The following is a 20,852-nucleotide window of genomic DNA, read 5'->3' on the forward strand; positions in this document are numbered from 1 at the left end:
GAAATCATCTGGGTTTTTCTTAATCAATTAAGTGAGGTTCAAAGTGAATGTTAACAGCTAAAGTACATTTCTAGTTTAGAATCACCACGGAATCACTTAAAAAGTGTGTCATCTTAATGGTAGAAGTGATAAATATAAATGTGATTTTCTAGGGAAGGTCTTTGAATCTTCCTCTTCATGCAGACTTTTTCTCTGTTAGACACTTAAAAAAAGTAAAATTCTGACCACTTTGGGATTTCTTATATATTTTATTTCCAGACTGAAGAGAGTAGTTGACATTTTTCATTGATAGTCCACTGCATCCTAGACTAAGTTGTACAGTGTTTAACTTTCATTGGGTCAAGCTGGAAGAATAATTTGGGTTGAAGTAAAGTCATGCTTCTTAGGGTTGATAAGAAGGCTGAGAGCAGCAGTTCTTAATGTAATTTAAAAATCAGAATAAATAATGAGACTATATATAGAGATAACATTACAAGGGTGGGCTGCTGGGAGTTCGCAGGGGTTTGGGAAAGTCTCTAGCTAAGATTCTGTGCAGTTCGGAGAAACCCCAAATCTTACTCCTGGCTGGCCCCGCCCCTCCCAGGAGTCCCCAATCCCCCAATTTGGATGCAGGTAAGTGCAGGGCATGTACAGAGGCTCAGGGAGGGCAAAAATGGCCTCCTAGAAGTTTGAGAAGGCCAGAAATGGGCCTGAGGAAAGCCCCCAGAGCCCAGAGAGGACAAAAATGCCCCTGTTGTAATGACGAGGCAGGCGAGGTGTTTGATCATGATCAACTGAATCATGATGAACTTTATTGGAATCTAGTCTTGCCTTTATACACATTTTTAGTAATCCTCCAACATTGATTAACTTTGGCTATTGCTTAACTTTTGCTACTGTTTAGCATAGTAATTAATACAATTAATTATCTCTAGTTCAAGTCTAACACATGTTTACTTCCTCTCTCTAATCCTCCTTTAGATTAGTGACTTTGTTTGCCTGAGTTGTATTTGCTTGTAAACTTTCTTTATCTGAGGTTTGCCATCCAAGATAAGAACTTTCCTGCAATTACAACTCTACATGCCCCCTCCTGCCAGAGATGATTATTCAGCAGGTTCTGACCAGTTTTGGAGAACCGGTAGTGGAAATGTTGAGTAGTTCGGAGAACCGGCAAATCCCACCTCTGACTGGCTCCGCCAACCCCATCTCTTCTCTGCCTCCCATTGAGTCCCAGCTGATCAGCTGGGTCTTCTTTGGTTGCCCTGCACAGGAGAACAGAGATGGAAAGCAGGTTAATGGGGTGGGGAGGGAATGGGATTTTGTAGTATCCTTCCCCTGCCACACCCACCAAGCCACACCCACATAACCAGCAGTAAAAAAAAATGGAATACCACCACTGCCTCTTGCCGTGGTGCAGTTGGCTGACTAGGCCACGCCCACTATGGCCATCCACACCCAGCAACCGGGCAGAGAATCTTTTGCTAAAAATTTTGAAGCCCACCCCTGGATAAGACGTAGATGTTTCATGGCTAGGCCCCAGTTCCACATACCCTCCTCATCCAATTCACCACGGAGGTCATGCACCAGAGCAAATTTGAGAGCTTCTTACCAACTCGATGCAAATACTGACTTACTGTTTTACTCTACTGTCCATTCTTCATCACATGTGATCCTGCCCTGCCATTTCCTGGAGGGATGGTAGAGACCTTCTGAATCCCATTCCCTCCCTCAACACACACACACAATCCCACACACAGCGGAGGGGAAGAGAGAAAGCAACCCCCAATCTTAGGCTTTGGGAATAGAAATAGCATGAGAAGTGACAAATGAGGAAGCCAAGGGGGAAAAACAGAGTTTTTGAGTTCCAAGTCTCATTGTCTTTTATACTTCAGAGCTTTAACAGAAATGGCAGCTATTTGTATTCCCCAATGCCTCTCAATTTAGCGTGATTGAAATGTCAAGAAAGTAGGAGATGGAAAGCACACTTGAGGAGCAGGCAAGTTTCCCCCCTCACCCACCCCCCATTGTTCCCACCCAAGTTGTACAAAGATGTTTCAAAACCTTCCTGTGGCAAAGCCAGCTCATCTTCCAGAACGATGCTGCTTGCTTTCTGTCCTAATAGCAGGGTTTTTGTGTTTGTTTTTGACATGGACAACAGTGAATCACCACTGGGCCAGGTGATGAGAGGCTTCAGGCCCAATAGGAATCTCCCCAGTCTCCCCAGCTTTTTAATCGTCTTTCCTTTTCCTTCTGCCTTTGTCTTAACGAGCCAGGTTAAATATTCTGTAATCAGTGTAATAACACACCTGGGTTTGTTCTTGAGCTATCTGCCTTTTGTACTGCGACAGGACATTAATAGTAATTATTCTGCTTTGTAATTGGAGCTTTAAATACTAATTCAAACAGCCAGAGAAAAACCAATTAGTGCTAATTTATCTCTATGTGTTTTGGAGAGACTGTGTCTGTCATACTGTGAAGAAATAGGTTGGTAATTAGTACAGTTGAGTGGTAGATAGAAGTAATTATCAGATTCTTTCATGTTCTTGAGAGACAGAAAGAGACAGAGGAAGAGAGAGGTTGGGTGACTCTTCCTTTCCAAGAATTTCTGCACCTAGAAGGAACGCCGTGAGCAGTCACCCTGCTAGAACCATGCCATTCATTTATTTATGTTTATTTATATCTCACCTTTTCAGGTTGTGGCTTTCAGCTCTCTCTCACACACACATACAGAATCACAATCCTGTTATCTAAAATTAGGATTTCCAAGTAAACCAGGATTTCCAAGTAAAGATTTCCCAGTAACAATAGCAGCATAATAATTCATCAGCATGTCAACCACTTTTTGGTCTAACAAGCTCTTTGAGAGGCATAAAAAAATAAAAATTGGAGAAATCTTTAAAAAGAAAAATTGGAGTATTCTTACTAAAGGCAATGTTCTTACTAAAGTGCCTATGAAATTTGTAGCCTGCTACAAGGTGCCATGAGTGTAAGCTGTAAGGAGCTCAAATAGGGAATTAAAAAAAAACAAACCACAGTATTTTCTCTCAAATATATTTCAGCATTTATCTTATTTATTTGCCAATGGGATAGTTTTTGGACTGCTTATGTAGTTTTTTTCCCTTAAAGATTTTCTGTATTTCTACAAAAGGTTAGCTGTATCCCATAATTTTAAAGACCCCAATTCCATCTTGAATTCCTAGTCAGTGTTTGATATATATTCCAACTGGAATTCACTTCCTGAGTTTCAACTTAAAGGGTGAGATATATTTATTAAATACATGGAGTGCATCATATAATATTGCTTAGTTGAGGATGCTTCAAAACATATTATTATCTTTTCATAATCATTGTCTTCTCATCTGTATGTTTGATTCTGTCTTGAGAGTGTTTTTCCCTTCTGTTAGTGGATGGGAAAAAGTAAACTATGTGTCCATATATAGGTAGTAATCTTGGATCAGAAATGAGGAGGTGGTAAGCCACCTGGGAAAGCCAAGGGAAATCATCAAAACCATAAAAAAGGTAAAATTAAGAATATTTCGGACATGTGATGCGACACCTGGAAAAATATGGCATTGTTCACTTAATCCTCCAAGGAAAGATTGAAGGCAAACAAGGTCCAGACAGAAGAAGAACATCATGGCTTCAAAATCTAAGAGACCGGTTTGGACAAAACTGAGCAGTACTTTTTCGTGTGGCTGTTGATAAAAATAGGATAGCCAACATAATTGCCAACGTTCGATGATGGATACAGCAGCAGGAGGAGGAGGAGGAGGAGGAGGAGGAGGAGGAGGAGGAGGAGGAGGAGGAGGAGGAGGAGAAGAAGAAGAAGAAGAAGAAGGAGGAGGAGGAGGAGGAGGAGGAGGAGAAGGAGAAGGAGGAGGAGGAGAAGAAGAAGAAGAAGAAGAAGAAGAAGAAGAAGAAGAAGAAGAAGAAGAAGAAGAAGAAGAAGAAGAAGAAGAAGAAGAAGAAGAAGAAGAAGAAGAAGAAGAAGAAGAAGAAGAAGAAGAAGAATAATAATCTTGGATATTCTGCTGAAGCATAGTTTATTCCAGATGATTAATCCTATCTATTATTTATTCCAAAGACTTTTAGCAACCTTTCCGCAGTAGTCAAACCAGCACTTATGGTGATGAAATACTATCCCATTGATAGAGCAATGTATTGCCCTTATACTTACTGTTAACCTATGGATCTTAATCTGCTTCCTATGAGACGAGAAACAGATGACCATACTTTTGGTGCAGAATGAATGAAAGTATCATAAAATTGCAGATCCTCTTGGTATCAAACAGAAACACTGCACTGGATAGGGATTTAGGAGGCTATTTGCTCTTATGAAAAATACTTCCTTTCGGAACCTTTGGCAAGAAGCAGATGAACGTCATAAAAATCATGTAAGTGGCATATTGAAGCTCATAACTTTAGGAAGCACAGAAGGGCTTCCACTTTTCAAAATGCAAACATATCATTTAGATGCTGAACTTTTGTTGACTGTCAGTAGGTAACAAGCATCTAATCGCCTCTTTTATTTATTTATTTATTCATTCATTCGTTTGATTGGATAGTCAACCTACAGAACCCTGTGCAAAGACTTTTCAATATTCTAATAGAGGCAAGGGTATTAATATTCACACCAAGAGTTGTGTGGATGGCAGATGTGAGTGTCCTTGGACTTAAAGGGAAGGTGACACATCTCTTTCTATTCAACCTCGCTCTTTTCAGTTGTCAGAGATAAGTGCAGTTTTCTGTCTCATAATTATTATGATAGTTCGATACCATGTTATCTTAATACTAGAAAATCATAACCTCAAAGGGTACTTTTAGACCTTATTATAACCCAAAGCATTTTGTGAACCAGGTTAATAAATATTAAGAGCTGGTGGTAACTGAAAATGTCAGAGTCTATGCCTAAAGGGCTTGGGACATAAAGGTCTGGATAAGAGCTGACCTGGAGCTCATTTTGCCAGTCCGCTTGTGTTCTTTCCTACCCATCAGAGTCAATTCCCTTCCTGACTGGGATCCTTTTTGAGATGGTAGCTCCCCCAGGATTCAATTTGCCAGTCCATTTTGTCAGAAGCACATGAGCTTTTCTTTCAGAGTTTAGTTTTCCATATTGTAGAGTTTTTGCACTGGAACTTTGGCGGGCACTGCTATTATTCAGTGTTCACACATTAATTAATACGGTGCAGTATCTTTGGTAGCTCTGACACAATAAAGTGCCACACTAAAGCCAAACATTGTAATTGTGGGAGAGGTAGGAAGAGTTTGAAAGATAAGGTGGCCTGTACAAAAAGAGCAGATGCTGCAACTACAGCTGCCAAAGTGGGAGCTCATGCTCTCTTTTTCATGTTCCTTTTTTTTTTTAAAGGCTTTAAAATAAAAAGGTGCAGAGTTATTCACAGCTATGAAGAAACATTTACTTCCCCAAAGTAATACTTACCAAGAATTCCCCTTTGAAGAAAAGAAAATGGAAGATAATCATGGGTTTCCACCCAGTAAATATCTTTTCCCTGTCAAAGGTGAATTTGGAAAAGTATGGTTCAAAATTAGTTCTGCAGTTTTGAAGACACTACTACCAATTAAATATCAATTAAAAGTGTGATTATACTGGAAACTATACAACTCAGTAATAGGTAGAAATAAGAGTTGCAAGCATAATGAAATCATAAAAATGGACTGGAAAACATTGATATATTCACAGAGAAAGAGAAATAATTGAAGAAACTAACATGGGCAATATAGGTAAGTCAGGTATGGCAATATCACAAAGAAGCTCTAGAATGTATTGGCTGTAACAAAGGATGGTAAAATATCAAATGAATTTTATTAGTTGGAAGCCACAAGATATAGTTCTAAATCAATCGATCAATCATATCATAAAGAAAATACAGTACCTATATCTTCAGTGTATAACATTGAATACTAACTCCAAGTTAGTGGAATGTTAACAACAGTTCGTTGAGTTGCAGAGTATCTGTACATTACAAATTCTATATTAGAGTAAAATTGGGCTTTAGTTGCATTTGTTGCAACCAAAGATATGGCCAAAATTGACTAGTGAGTACCATCAGTTAGGAATGCTGCATGTGGCATAGATGCAACTAAGGCTGGTAGTGTAGTGTACTTTCTAATTAAAGAATTATTATGTGAAAGTCCTAATTGGGCAAAGTTATGATGGGCAGTGAAAGTCAATATTCACGGGCCCGTCAGTTGACAAGTCTGACAATAATGACATTTAGAAAACTGTGACTTGGAAGATCCCCTTCTTATTATTTGTTAATCTAAAGAGTATGGCTTAACAAATGTAAGAAGGGGAACTAGATATGTTGTTTTTGGTGAAATTGAGAGAAAAGCAAAGGATATAATAGATGTGAATGAAGGTAGTCATATTTTGTGGGGTGTTTTTTTGATGAAATATGCATGGAAGAGAAATTCTTGGGGAAATGAAAATACTAAAATAGATGTCAAAATGCATGAAATGGAGTCATCTAGTTTTGGTGGCACAGTAGTTAGAATGCAGTATTGCAGGCTAACTCTGCCCAGACGTCCCCGTGGTCATGTGGCCGGCATGACTAAATGCCGAAGGCGACGGAACGCTGTTACCTTCCCACCAAAGTGGTCCTTATTTTTCTACTTGCATTTTTTACATGCTTTCAAACTGCTTGGCTGGCAGAAGCTGGGGCAAGTAACGGGAGCTCACTCCGTTATGCAGTGCTAGGGATTTGAACTGCCAAACTGCCGACTTTTCTGATCGACAAGCATCTTAGCCACTGAGCCACCGCATATATGATAAATATACATAACTAAATAGATCTACTTAGAAAATGTCTGTTTCAATACATAGTGTATCTCTTCATACATATACAGCATGTGATAGGGGAGTGAACCTAAAATCATGACTGATTTTATGGTTGGTTGTTTTTATGCAAGATGGAGGGAAGGAGATAAGACAAATTCCAAGTATAGGCCAGTATCAAAAAGGGCTACGCTACAAAGGGAGAAAGCTATTTTGTAGCACAGAGAGAGAAAACATATGGTAGCAAAGGGAAAAAATGGTTAGAATTAAATTAGGCAGCAACAATGCCAAGAGTTTTTGATAAAATAAAAAGCTGAGGTTTTTTAAGTAGGGGAAATGGCTAAACAAGAAGACTCTGTCAGAGTGAATAGGTGTATAAAACTAAAAATGATGCAATGATTTGGAATGTAGAACTGCTAGAAGTAGGTGAGTGTTTATATGGAATTCATAGTCATATACTGATATGATTACTTATCAAGTTTATTATCCAAGAAAAAAAAATGAAAGAGAAATCATAAATGCTGTAAGAATATTACACAATGATAAGGCTGTGGGTGTAGATGGTGTAACAGAAGAAAGGTTTAAAATGGATGTGATTTGCCTATGGAGTAGCAAGGCAACGTATGTAATATGCGTTCAGATTACATCATGCCTAAAGATTGGAAGAATGAGTACAAAAACTATAAAGGGATGAATTTGATAAGAATGCCTGGAGAAGTACTCAGCAGAATTCTTATCTACAGAACGTAAGAGTGGCAGTGAGCAATATTTGGAAAATGAATTTCAGGTTTGTTTTGGGCAGGAGCTATAAAGAGTAGATTTTTTTCCTTGTTGGCAGGTCACTGAGCAATGTAAAAAGACATGGAATAAAGTTTAATTGAGTGTTCATTGATTTAGAACTAAAGCATATGATAAAGTGAATTGCTTTGAAAAATAGAAAACTTTGTCGGAATATGGAGATGAAGGCTGGATGCAAAATGTGATACATGGTGAAAATGGAACAAATGTAAGAATAAATGCATTGCTTCACAAATGGTTCAACAGGGAGCAATTTCGATTCCATCTCTTCCTGCTATTCTTACAATAATGACACATTTGTTAAAATATATTTCAAATTCAGGCATGATTTATATATTATCAAAAGATTAGATCTAGTTTAAAAAGAGACATCATTCTGAAATTTTCTTGCTCTGTCCATTATCTATCTTAGGTTCACTTGTGACCCTCTGCCTCTTCTAAAACTTGCAGTCATTTGTCATTTCTCTTTCTATGTGATTCTTCCTTTGGTTTTGCCTTCCTTCCTTCCTTCCTTCCTTCCTTCTCCCCCCCTCGGAGTTGTTAATACTTTGGTTCTTTTCTTAGTGCTTTAAACCAGGGATCCCCAACCTTTTACGCGCCTTGTGACCCGGTTCCGCGTCAGCTGGGCGCCCAGCAGCCCGGTTCGGCGTCAGCTGGGTGCGCGCCATCTTTTTTGACGAAAAATCACTTCCGGTGGCGTCACGGAAGTGATTTTTAAAATCAAATGGCGCGCATAGCGCTTCTGGTGAGCTTTTTCGGTAGAAATGGCTTTCTACCGGAAAAGCTCACCAACGCTGCGCCCGCCATCTTTTGGAGCGAAAAATTGCTTTTTTGCCAAAAAGATGGCGGCGCCAGCAACCCAACGGCCGGTAAAGGCTTGTTCAGCGGCCCGGTACCGGTCCGCGGACCGGCGGGGACCCCTGCTTTAAACTGTTCACTGGATTTTTGACCTGTGCCTACCGCTTCCCTATCTGACATCTAGTTTGTTGCTCACATATCTCATCTTGTAGTAGGATCAGTTCTGTAACGTTGCCCCTCTTTTAAAAAAAACTACATTCTATAATCCTATTTGTAAAGCATTTAAGTATAGCTTTTGTCTTATCTTTGGACCTACTTTGCTTCTAATAGAACTTTTCCATAAGTATTCTTTGATACAGCTTTCTACTTTTTGTGATTTCTCTTATTTTCTGAAAAAATAACTCCTATTTTCTTTGATTTTTTTCCCTTTAGGCTGACTTTCCTAACTCTTCCCTTGTTTGATGCTGAACGTCTATTTGTCCTTGTCATATGCCATTTCTCTGTCTTTCAAAAATTACACGGACACTTTACTTTGAAACATTTTTTGAAATACTTTTTTTATTTTGTTTTGCACAATATCTCATGCCTCATGTTCTATTGAGTTTTTTGGATTTGTTCCTCAAACATCTTATATTTTGATTGAATTTTGAATTTATAGAATACTATTTCAACATTAAATAGCATTTTGATAGATTATTTTATTTCATATTGATAAGTAGAAAAGGAATGTTCATCAATTCATTAATAACAGGTAAACATGGTGATACATAGTTCTCCTTTGATTGGATGGATACATTACTTGACTATGTCCATCTTGTTCTTTCTTTTGGCTCTTTGCATTCCATAAACTCACAAGTCAAATTTCAATAAAACAACGGAAACACAGGTGTTTGTTTGCTGTTTCTTTTGATGCCTTTAAAACAGTAGAATTACACAACTGTTGCAACAGTTAGATATTTTAAATCTTCAGCTGCAGTTGAAAAAATAAAAAAGAGCAAAACATACTTAAAAAAACAACTTTTGGAACAGTTTAACTCAGAGATTCAGCAGAAGCCATGGGAAAGTATGCTGGACGATTACTGACTCTTTCTAATTTAAAAAAAACAAATACAGTATCTAGCAATTAATAAAATGTACTATTCCTAAAGGGAGCATACAGATTTGTATTTTGCTTAAACAGACGTTCCCCCTCCCTCCCTTTTGCCCTTTTTATTCCTGCCAATTTAAATCAGACTTAAAAAAAAAAAAACCCACCAAGGACAATAAGCAAATTCTAGTAAAAAAAAAATCATTTGTTAGAAGAGGAGAAAATCTGCCATTGGAAATGTTTGATGCGGAGTGATGCTGGGGGGGCACAATATATCAAAGAAAATATAATACAGCCAGTTTAAAACTAATGATTGCCATATAATTAGATGTGAACCATTGTGCTATAAATGTGTATTCTTCAGCATGCTGTGATTTTACTGTAAGAGTGAGAGAAAGAAAGAAAAAACATAGAACCCAGCAACATACTATAAAAAGAACTCTGTTGACTTTTCCGCTGTTTAGTATTCCTTGCCTGTTCTCTCCTGGGAGTATGTAATTAGTGCTTTATGAAGAGTGCATTTAAAGCAGTTTAATATTCACCTCATTCAGTCTGAAACAATGTGATCACTGCTTAGACAAATCAGTGCTCCTTACTGACATAATCTGTCAGTACATTACCTCTGAAAAGACCTTTCAAGAGGCTTGGATGTTAATTAGTTGTCTATCATGTATAAACAGAGCGGTGAGCAGAAGGGGCTCCAACAGGCCAAAGACGCATAGGCCGATGCATTTCTGTACATGTTCGTTCCTTTATTCCTTAGAAGAATTAGGCGGGCTATCGGCAGCTAGACTCTGCATAGAAACCTGAATATAGATGTGGATGTGTGGCAAAATAAATGGCCTTTTCTTTCTCTTTGCTTGCTTGCTTATTCCACTTTTCTGTCAGGAACCCAAGGAACTATACAGAGCACTACTCTTTCAGTTTTCCCCCATAATAATAATAACTCCTCAGTGAATTTCCATGGTGGAGGTGAGGAGGAATAAGAGGGAGGGGAGGAAAAACATACTAAGACTTCTAAGACTGATGTCAGCCCTTTGAGGTAGACCAGATCAGGAACAAACTTCACCGGAAGAATGGATGTATACTTCATTGAAACAAATTGTAATAACACATTCTGGTGAGTCCTCACCCCCTTATATCCCAGTAAATCTTCTGAATACTATCATGTTTCTCCGGACCTAAGAAATTTTTCAGCCCTATATTGCTGATATAATGATTCTTGCCTATTTCCATCAAGATCATCTATTTTAACAGATTAACAGAGTTGGAAGGGACCTTGTAGGTCATCTAGTTCAACTCCCCACCCAAGCAGGAGACCCTGCACAATTTCTGACAAATGGCAGTCCAAGTCTCTTCTTGAAAGCTTCCAGTGATGAAGTTCTTGCAACTTCCAAAGGCAACTTCTGTTCCCTTGGTTGGTCACTGCCAGGAAATTCCTCCTTATTTCCAGTTGAATCTCTTCTCCTTGTTCAATTTCCATCCATTATCCCTTCAGGTGCTTTGGAGAATAGCCTGACCCCCTTCCTCCTCTCTGTGGCAGCCCCTCAAATATTGGAAGACTACTCTCATGTCTCCCCTGGTCCTTCTCTTCCCTAGACTAGCCAGGCCCAGTTCCTGCAACCGTCCATCGTATGTTTTAGCCTCCAGTCCCCTCATCATCCTGGTTGCCTTTCTCTGCACAGAGTCTCAACATAAACAATAAAAACACAATATAAAACAAAATAAGAAGGGTTCCAGTTAAATCATATCCAACAAGGGGATCCATCCACCCAACAGCTAGAAGATCTTCAAAGCCTTATAGGAGCAGGAGCCATTCAGATATCAGCAAGGTCTCGTTCCAGAGGGCAGGTGCCATATCAAGAGAAGGCGAACATTCTGAGTCCCGATAAATGATTAATCAAAGAACCAAAAAACCCGATAAATGATATTGATTAATAAAAGAACCAACTTTGCTGGTATGTAGTAGGCAGAAATTATGGGAGATCACCTCAAGTCACCTGGCCCTATTCTAATCATGGCTTTCAATTCATTGTAACATTTTCATATGCAATACAAGAGATCCTACACTTTGAGAAAGACAACTGCTTTGTCATTCCTTTCTCACACCATTTCCACTTTGGCTACCGTTCATTCATCTTTGTCCAAGGGATCATTAAACATCATTACAGGCTAAGCTGGCATGTCTATAAATTAGTATGTATGCATTTTATTCATATAAAATATGCTCATATAATTGCCATAGTAGCTTTACTTAATCCTGTTCAAGCAGAGGGGGAGAAAAAGATACATTTGGGATCAAACTCAATATCCCTTCATTAGTTTTCAAGAGGGATAAATAAATTGTGAGATGCTTATTTTTATAGCTCTGGTTCTGTTCCTAAAACCACAGAGAAAAATAATTTGTACCTTCTCTGTATCAGGCATAACCACAGATACACACTGACTTAAAATTAAACAGGTTTTACTGGTAGCTACCATCAGGTCAGTAAGTTGCACTGCTATAACCATTGATGATTTTGGTATATAATGGAGTACAAATTATAGGTTATATCCAGAGGTGGTATTCAGCAGGCTCTGACCAGTTCTGGAGAACCAGTAGCAGAAATTTTGAGTAGTTCAGAGAACCAGCAAATCCCACCTCTGACTGGCCCCGACCCCATCTATTCTCTGCCTCCCATTGAGTCCCAGCTGATTGACTGGGTCTTCTTTGGTTGCCCTGCACAGGAGAATGGGGCTGGAAAGCAGTGGGGTGGGGAGGGAATGGAGATTTTGCAGTATCCTTCCCGTGCCACGCCCACCAAGCCATGCCCACCAAGCCATGCCCACCAAGCCACACCCACAGAACCCGTAGTAAAATCCCACCACTGGTTATATCCCAATCAGATATTAGATGGAACTCAACCCTGCTGGCCTTCAGGGAGGCCCTGAAAATATCGGTTCATCATGTCACTTGTCGGGTAGTAGTAATGGAGAACTTCTACAACAGCTGTGTTAAAAGTGACATAGTAATTTTGCTGTTGAGTAGGATTCTTTTTTTTTAATGTGGTATTATTAATGTGGGTTTTTAATATTTTTTGTATATTTGTTTTAACTTCTTTCTATTTTGTTATTGTTTTATAATTGTGAGCCATGCTAAATCACTTAGGTGAGACTGGTGGCTATGCAAATCAAATGAATGAATGAATGAAAAGAAACCAGTCATTGATTTAACATGAGATTTTGCTAAAGCCCGAACAAATAAAAGTGCTTCACAAAATGACAGTTAGAACAATTAATCAGTGGACCAACTTGCCTCCAGAAGTTGTGAATGCTCCAACACTGGAAGTTTTTAAAAAGATGTTGGATAATCATTTGTCTGAAGTGGTGTAGGGTTTCCTGACTAGTCAGGGGGTTGGACTAGAAGACCTCCAAGGTCCCTTCCTACTCTGTTATTCTATTCTATTCTATTCTATATAATTTGGAGTTATTAAATGCTAATGTTAAACTATTTTTAAGCCAACACAAGCTTTAATTAATAGCTTAAACAAACTTTGAGCTAATTAATTGCAAGATGAGTGGCAATACAATACAAATCAATATATTAAATACATTTGATAAGTGCAAAAAAAATTAAATAAGCCTAAGTGTTAAGGACACTATTAAGTTGTTATTCTATATTTTATTGACCAAAAGTCAAATGCTTCATCAACTAAGAACAATTTTAGCTATTACTCAATGATTTCATTCACATGGTTCAGTAAATAATACCAATGTGATTTGGCTTAGCATGATATGTGAACCCAGCATATGCAAGTGAATTAATATAGCTATTCTGATAATGTTCCACATAGTCTGGCTGATGTTTCTGTTTGATCAGAGCATCAGGTCAGTTTGATCCCAACAGCAATGTTTGAGTGTGAAAATTCCTTGGCAGAACCAGCACATCCTCCTTTGACCAGAATCTAACTGTATGGATATATACTGCCCTGGCAGTTTGTTGTTGCCATATACAATGTAAAAATAGTGTAAGTTCATGCCAAATGAAGCTTCCTCCTGAAATTTGGATGCAAATCTGGAAAATAAAACAACTTCACTGTCTAGCCTTAGCCATCAAAAGCAAATATAGTGCAGAACACTAGATGCATCTCATCTCACCAAGTTAGATATGGATTTTGCTGCATTAAAAGAAAACTCAGTTCAATGAAAGTATAGCTACCCATTCAAGCTGCAAGTAATATGCCCATAGCAAACAGAACTCCGAGGCCATAGGTTCCTCAAAAAATAGTTTTATTGGACATATCATATTGGCATGATCTGGTGAAAACCGACTCTGAATGTTCCCATGATTTTCACCTAATTAAAAGTAAAAGTTTTCCCCCTTTCCAAACAGTCAGTCAAAATGGTCCAATCAGGGTGCCATCCTACTGTCTGATAACTTCACTCCTCCTCCATCTGGCCACCTGTGGAAATGTCCTTGATTCCCAAGAGAAAGTATTTTGCTTTGGCTACAAAACCCCAGATATCTCAATTCTCCCCCTCCCTATCCCTCAGCTATGGCTTTCCCAGTTGCAATGCATGGCTGTGAAAGTTGGGCCATAAGGAAGGCTGAGCGCCAAAGAACGGAGGCCTTTGAACTATGGTGCTGGGGAAGACGCCTGCTAGTTCCTTGGACTGCAAGGCGATCCTACCAGTCAGTCCTAGAGGAGATCAACCCTGACCGCTGTTTAGAAGGCCAAATCCTGAAGATGAAACTTTGGCCACCTCATAAGAAGGAAGGACTCCCTGGAGAAGAAAAGCCTAATGCTGGGAATGATTGAGAGCAATAGAAGAAGAAGGGACGGCAGAGAAGGAGGTGGCTGGATGGAGTCCCTGAAGCAGTTGGCGTGAGCTTAAATGGACTCCGGAGGATGGTAGAGGACAGGAAGGCCTGGTGGAATGTTGTCCATCGAGTTGCGATGGGTCGGACATGACTTCGCGACTAACAACAACATTCCTCAGCTCCAGTGTGGCAACACTGAAGCCTCAAAATGGCTCCAGTCAGGTCAGCTTCACGGTTGACACTTCATTCTTTCTGTGCAAGAAGTACAGTAATGCCAGTTTTCAGGCAATAAAATCAGCCCAGCAGAATCCACATCTACTCTGGTAAAAACCCTCTAGTTTTCCATAGATCATTTGTTTTTAATAGCCAAGGTTAGATGCTGAGGTTGCTTGACTTTCCAATTTTATACTAAATTTTCAGAGACTTTTCACACTCACATATTACAGTTGACATCAAACTTCAGTACATTACTCAGAGTAACACACACACACACACACACACACACACACACTAAACTGGTAGCCAAGTTCTTTCTTTATGTTTCTGTGGCTACTCTACTGTCAGTGTAATAGATAAATTCAAGTAGAATTTGTATACATTCAAAGGTGTGAACTTCTAGGAAGAGAGGTCCTGACATCATTTCAATTGGTTTCATTCTTCATTCGGATTCCTCTGCCATTCCAGCCCAAATTCATCTGAATTTGGAAATAAAACATTAAGGGAAGTTAACTTTTCTCATGTGGGAAGAAAAATACTTACTCGGTATGGTCAGTAGAGGGCAGGCTGGTTTGGCTCTGATATTTTTTCCCAGTTTTCCTTGAGATTAATGGTTGGTGATTGGGGATGCTATGACTTAACCCATTGCAGTGATGAATTCATAGGAATCTAGCTGTTGCTGTGCCATCTTGTGAGATGGAAGAAGGGGCTGCATGTTTCAAAATACCTTCATTTTTATTCTCTTTGCAAATGGTGATTTTTCAAGTGGATGTTTTCCATAAATTGATGGAATGGATACCAACACTATCATTCTAAATACTTTCTTTGCCATACTTTCAGTTTTCCCTCCCTTTTGGCCCCATGCTATAATAGATAGCCTATTTATTTATTTATTTGTTTATTTGTTTATTTATTTATATTTATGTATTTATTTATTTATTTGTCAAGCAAGTATTAGGTAACAGGTATAAGTATAAGCATGGTTATGAATACATGAAATGGATACGAATAAAAAAGAAGCAATAGGACAGGGACGGTAGACACGTTGGTGCGCTTATGCACGCCCCCTGCAGACCTCTTAGGAAAGGGGTGAGGTCAATAGTAGACAGTCTAAGGATAAAGTTTTTGGGGTTTGGGGAAAAAACCACAGAGTCAGGTACAGTATTCCAGACATTGATCACTCTGTTGCTGAAGTCGTATTTCCTGCAATCAAGTTTGGTGTGGTTAACCTTGAGTTTGTATCTATTATGTGCTCTTGTATTGTTGTGGTTGTTGCTGAAGTATTCATTGACAGATAGGACATTGCAGTAGATAATTTTATCTACTATACTTAGATCAGACCGAAGGCGGCGTAGTTCTAGGTTGTCTAAGTCTAAAATTTCAAGTCTGGTGCCATTTTCATGCTGTTCTGTGGAGTTCTGCAAAGAAATATTATTTTTAAGTAAAACATAGTACAAAATAGGGAAAACTGGGTCCAGCAGAAAGATAAAAAGCTCTTGGGAATTTATCTGTCTATCTATCTATCTATCTATCTATCTATCTATCTATCTATCTATCTATCTATCTATCTATTGGGATTTGTCAAAAAAAATGAGAGCAAGAATAAGAGAATAAAAATACAATGACAGGGATGATAGGCATGTTAGTGCACTTATGTACGCCCCCTCTACTAACCACTTAAGTTTAAGGTAAGGTCCACGGAAGTCAATTTGTGACTGAAACTTTGTGAAAATTTATAGCTGAGACAACTGAATCAGGTAGGGCCTTCCACACTTTGACAACTCTATTACAGAAATCATATTTTTTTACAGTCAAATTTATTCCAGCCCAATTAAAATTATTTGAAATGTACAAGTTTCTATACACTTGTTTGAGGTTTCACTCAAAAACAAAGATTAAAAAAAAGGAAGGAAATACTTCAAAATAATTCAAACCTGAACCATTGGAACAACCGTCTAATGGTGTGTGAGGATCGGCAAGGTCCCTGGCCTGACACCCTTGAAATATGGAGACAGAAACCCATCAGTGGTGAGCTCCATATTGATTTTTAGACTGTTACAAAAACATTTGTGTAGATCTTTAGCAGAGTCATAATGATAGTATTTATTATTGAGGTTGGTTAAATTACTCTTATGAACTTTTTTTTAAAAAAATGGAATAATTACTTTATGTTATCTTTCAGGCTTATAGTTGATTACTTTTATTTTAATTGTAAGAAATCTTGGCAGGACTAAAACAGACTAAAGATTGAGATTTTATATTAAAAATACTATAAAACTGCATATAAAAAGTATGTTTCAGGTGAAAGTTTCATTCAGAGAAACTTTGTGCAGTTTTGCCACAATATTATGATTTTTTATGTTTTATTTTTTGCTGTCTGCTCCTATGAGTCTGATAAGAACTCCAATTTATTTTGTGACATAATTTATCATTTGGATAAAATCACCCTATTTGATTACAAAAATTCTCATACTTTGACTTCTTTTATTGTTTTGTTTTGGGGGTTCCTTGAATTCATTTGTTTTTCATATACATAACTGATGCACATATCACATATATTTGGTATATTTTGGTCCTATTATTTACAGAGGAAAAGCAGCATGTGGTTATTTGTAATAGTTCATGGATCAGATAAAGAAATCCAAGGAGACTGGGATGAAAACTTACTTGATTAGGAAAATCAGGTTCTGATGAAACATATCCAAGCTTGTGGTTTTCTAAGCCTATAGCATTCACAGGTAAACCTTTGATTCCCAGATAATGTAGAATTAGCTTGCAACAAAAACCCTCACTCCAGTGTAGTATATATGAGAGTGTGTGTGTGTGTGTGTATATATATATATATATACTATATATACTATATATATATATACTATATATACATGAGAAGTATGCTTCTCATCTTTTGTAACCAGGGGTGGGATTCAAATTTTTTAACAACTGGTTCTGTGGGTGTGGCTTAGTTGGTGGGAGTGGCCAACTCAATGTCACTCACATCGAGACACGCATCTCCTCACCTGGCCTCTCATGACTGTGGGGATGCTGCAACAGTCATAAGTGTGAAAAGGGGTCATAAGTCACTTTTTTCAGTGCCATTGTAACTTTGAATGGTCACTCCATACAAACAAAGTACCAGCAAAGGAGGGGGGAAAAACTCCAGAGAAGTTCCTGAAACAGGAACTCTAGTCTCGTCCTGCCAGGGTTAACGGAGAGGCAGTTTCCGTAAGCAACACCAGAATGTTTCCTTCCTGCCTTCCTTACAGGATTAGGCCAGTAATTTCTTCTAACAACCGGTTTTCCGAACTGCTTAGAATGTTAACAACCGGTTCTAGCGAATAGGTGTGAACTGGTAGAATCCCACCCCTGTTTGTAATCCTCCTTGACAAATAAGAGACTCTCTTTTGGAAAAACAGGCTTTGACTTAGCCTATATATTCTTTGGATGTGGATATACAAGAACATGGATATTTCTTCTGGAGACAACAGACAAAAAATATCTCTACCAATAATTCTGTAACATGGGCATTGTTTAGACTGCAAAGGCAACATGCTTTTCTTAAAAATGTTTACACTCAATAGAGCAAAAAGAGAGAAATGTGCAAATACCACTTATTGAAAGGATTATAAAGATTAGATTAAATAAGACTTAGACAACAGATCCATCAAGAACAAATTCAGCTTTGGACCTGGTTTGGTTCTGCAACCCAACAGGACAGACAGAGACTTCACAGGATAATTAGGACTACAGAAAAAACAATTACTACCAACCTGCCTTCAACTGAGGACCTGTATCCTGCACGAGTCAAAAAGAGGAAAATATTGTGAAAATATTTACAAACCCCTCACATCCCGGACATAAACTGTTTCAACTCCTACCCTCAAAACAACGCTACAGAGCCCTGCACACCAGAACAACTAGACACAATAACAGTTTTTTCCCAAACACCATCACTCTGCTAAACAAATAATTCCCTCAACACTGTCCAACTATTTACAAAGTCTGCATTACTATTACTATTAATCTTCTCATCACTCTGTATCGCCCATCCCCTCCCACTTGGGACTGTATGACTGTAACTTTGTTGCTGGTATCCTTACGATCTATATTGACTGTTTCCTGGTATGATTTGATTGCTTATTGTACCCTATGACTATCATTGAGTGTTGTCCCTGATGATTCTTGACTCTTGTCAAATGTATCTTTTCTTTTATGTACGCTGAGAGTATTTGCACCAAAGACAAATTCCTTGTGTGTTCAACCACACTTGGTCAATAAAGAATTCTATTCTATTCTATTCTATTCTATTCTATTCTATTCTATTCTATTCTATTCTATTCTATTCTATTCTATTCTATTCTATTCTATTCTATTCTATTCTATTCTACATTCCTATATGGACTGTGCCAGTGTTCACCCCTACCACACTGTCACACTCAGGGGCTTTTTTTGAGTCCCTGAGCCTGCTGAAAATATTCCTGCACATTATTGAGCTTAATGTACTCCAGTGCTGAGTCTGGCTGGTAGGGTTGCTTTAATGCAGGGCAAATTAAAGAAGTGGTGAATTTCCCTGCCTTTGTTTCACTTCTCACTGAGTATCACCTGATGGCATGAAGGAAAAAATACCACCTACCACCTAAGATGGGAAGGGATGGAGAGGTTCACCTTATAATTGCTGTATGACTGTAAAAAGAAACGCCTCAGAAAAATGAATAATGGAGAAATACAGAGGAAGGATAAACTTCATAATAAAAAATATGTGCATATAAGAGGGGAGGGGAAAGATGCTGAAAAGAGAAAGAACAGGTTAGCGATAGCATCAGCATAAACATCTTTACTTTAGAAACCATTTGAGAATACGATAGAGTTGCATAAGACTGTGCTATACTTTAATGCAAGTAGTTAATGCGTACTCCACCCAGTATCCCAAAATCACTCAGGAGGATATAATCATGAAATGTTTCCACAAAAGAATACTGGACTTCTGGTTGCCTGCAGAGCATCATGCAAGACAGAGAGCCTGCCCCAACTGTCACTTAACCTTTTAGTGTTTCAATGTTCTTAATGGTTAAAAGAGGGAATAAAAGGCATGCTAGCTTCTCGTGAAAGTTAGTTTTGAAACTGTGGCTTTCAAAGTACACTCAGTTTCTCCGATTAATGGCTGTCTAAGTAGAAGTTGGAAACATAGATTGTGAAAGAATTTGTCTTAAAGAATTGTTTGTTTGTTCGCAGGAATATTTCTTCCTCTGCGCAAACGTAGCAAAACAATGGTTGAACCTGCCAAGACCAGAAGGCACGATAAACCTGCATTTATTTATTGCTTGTTTGTTTTTCTGTTTGTGAGTAGGCCTTGTCCTCACTTTTAATTTACAAAAAATGCTACCGTGTCCTAACTGTGCCAGTCTTCCATTTTCATCCCAAATAAAGGTCTTTCCTGAATAATAATTTACATAATGATATGTTGCCATTCCACCTATAGAGGGGCTGTCCCCCTTAATCTTACTCTGTCCCACCACAGCTTTATGGCATGTGAAATCTATAATACTTCTCCAGCCATTATTTCAGAAATGAGATCAGATGATCTGTGGCAGGTGTGACTCTAGAGATATGCTTCAGATATCTTAGTAGGTATGGATGTACTTCCCCTCTAGCCCCTGGTCAAGCTTCACCCTAGCCATTTTTGTCCCGGCCTTTGATCCTCAAATAGAGCTGTTTCCTGAGTTTATTTCATATACAAATGTTCATCTTTCATATCCATTGGTCACTTTTTTTCCTTCTCTGCTTTTAAATGAGCTTCTCTCCAGACTACCAACCAGAAGTAAACCAAGTTTCACTCTTCTCCCCCCACCCTGTAAGAATGGGAAACATAATTATTCGACACTAGGGCATTTCTAACTCTTTTAAGCAACTTTTTTCTTCGGAAGAGGTTGCTTTCAAGATTCACATTAGAAATATCAGTAGAAAAGTCACCAAGAATCACCTTCTGTCAGTAAAAACCCAGATTGTTGGCAGGCAATAGGCTGATTCTGTAAACCGCTTAGAGAGGGCTGTAAAGCACTATGAAGTGGTATATAAGTCAATGCTATCGCTATTTCATTTGCCTTATATGTTCTGACCCAGGCTTCATTCCAATTAAGAAAACACACGCTGTGTGTAAAAGCAAACCTCTTTTAATGCAACGCTGGGAATTATTTGCATTCCCAGCCAAAACTCATTAAACACAATTGTCTGAGATAAGAGCACACCTTTCGTGGTTGTAAAAGGCTGCCAAGAAACAAGTGTCCACTTAATTAGCAGATAAACTGACAGAAGTGCCAACAAAGGCAAACCAGAGTCCGCAGGGCTTCGATGAGGAATCAGAATCTAATGAACTTCTTTGC

The 20,852-nt window shown here is 38.5% G+C and overlaps 1 protein-coding gene across 3 annotated transcripts in view; it reads left to right on the forward strand.

Moving 5' to 3' along the window:
* The window catches only part of PEBP4 (phosphatidylethanolamine binding protein 4), a 272,514-nt gene that overhangs the window by 157,110 nt on the left and 94,552 nt on the right, over positions 1-20,852 (forward strand). The window lies entirely within an intron of this gene.

The sequence above is a fragment of the Notechis scutatus genome, chromosome 7 (assembly GCF_049901735.1).
Source record: "Notechis scutatus isolate UNSWTSFEM ecotype Mainland chromosome 7, rNotScu1.2, whole genome shotgun sequence".
Taxonomy (NCBI): domain Eukaryota; kingdom Metazoa; phylum Chordata; class Lepidosauria; order Squamata; family Elapidae; genus Notechis; species Notechis scutatus.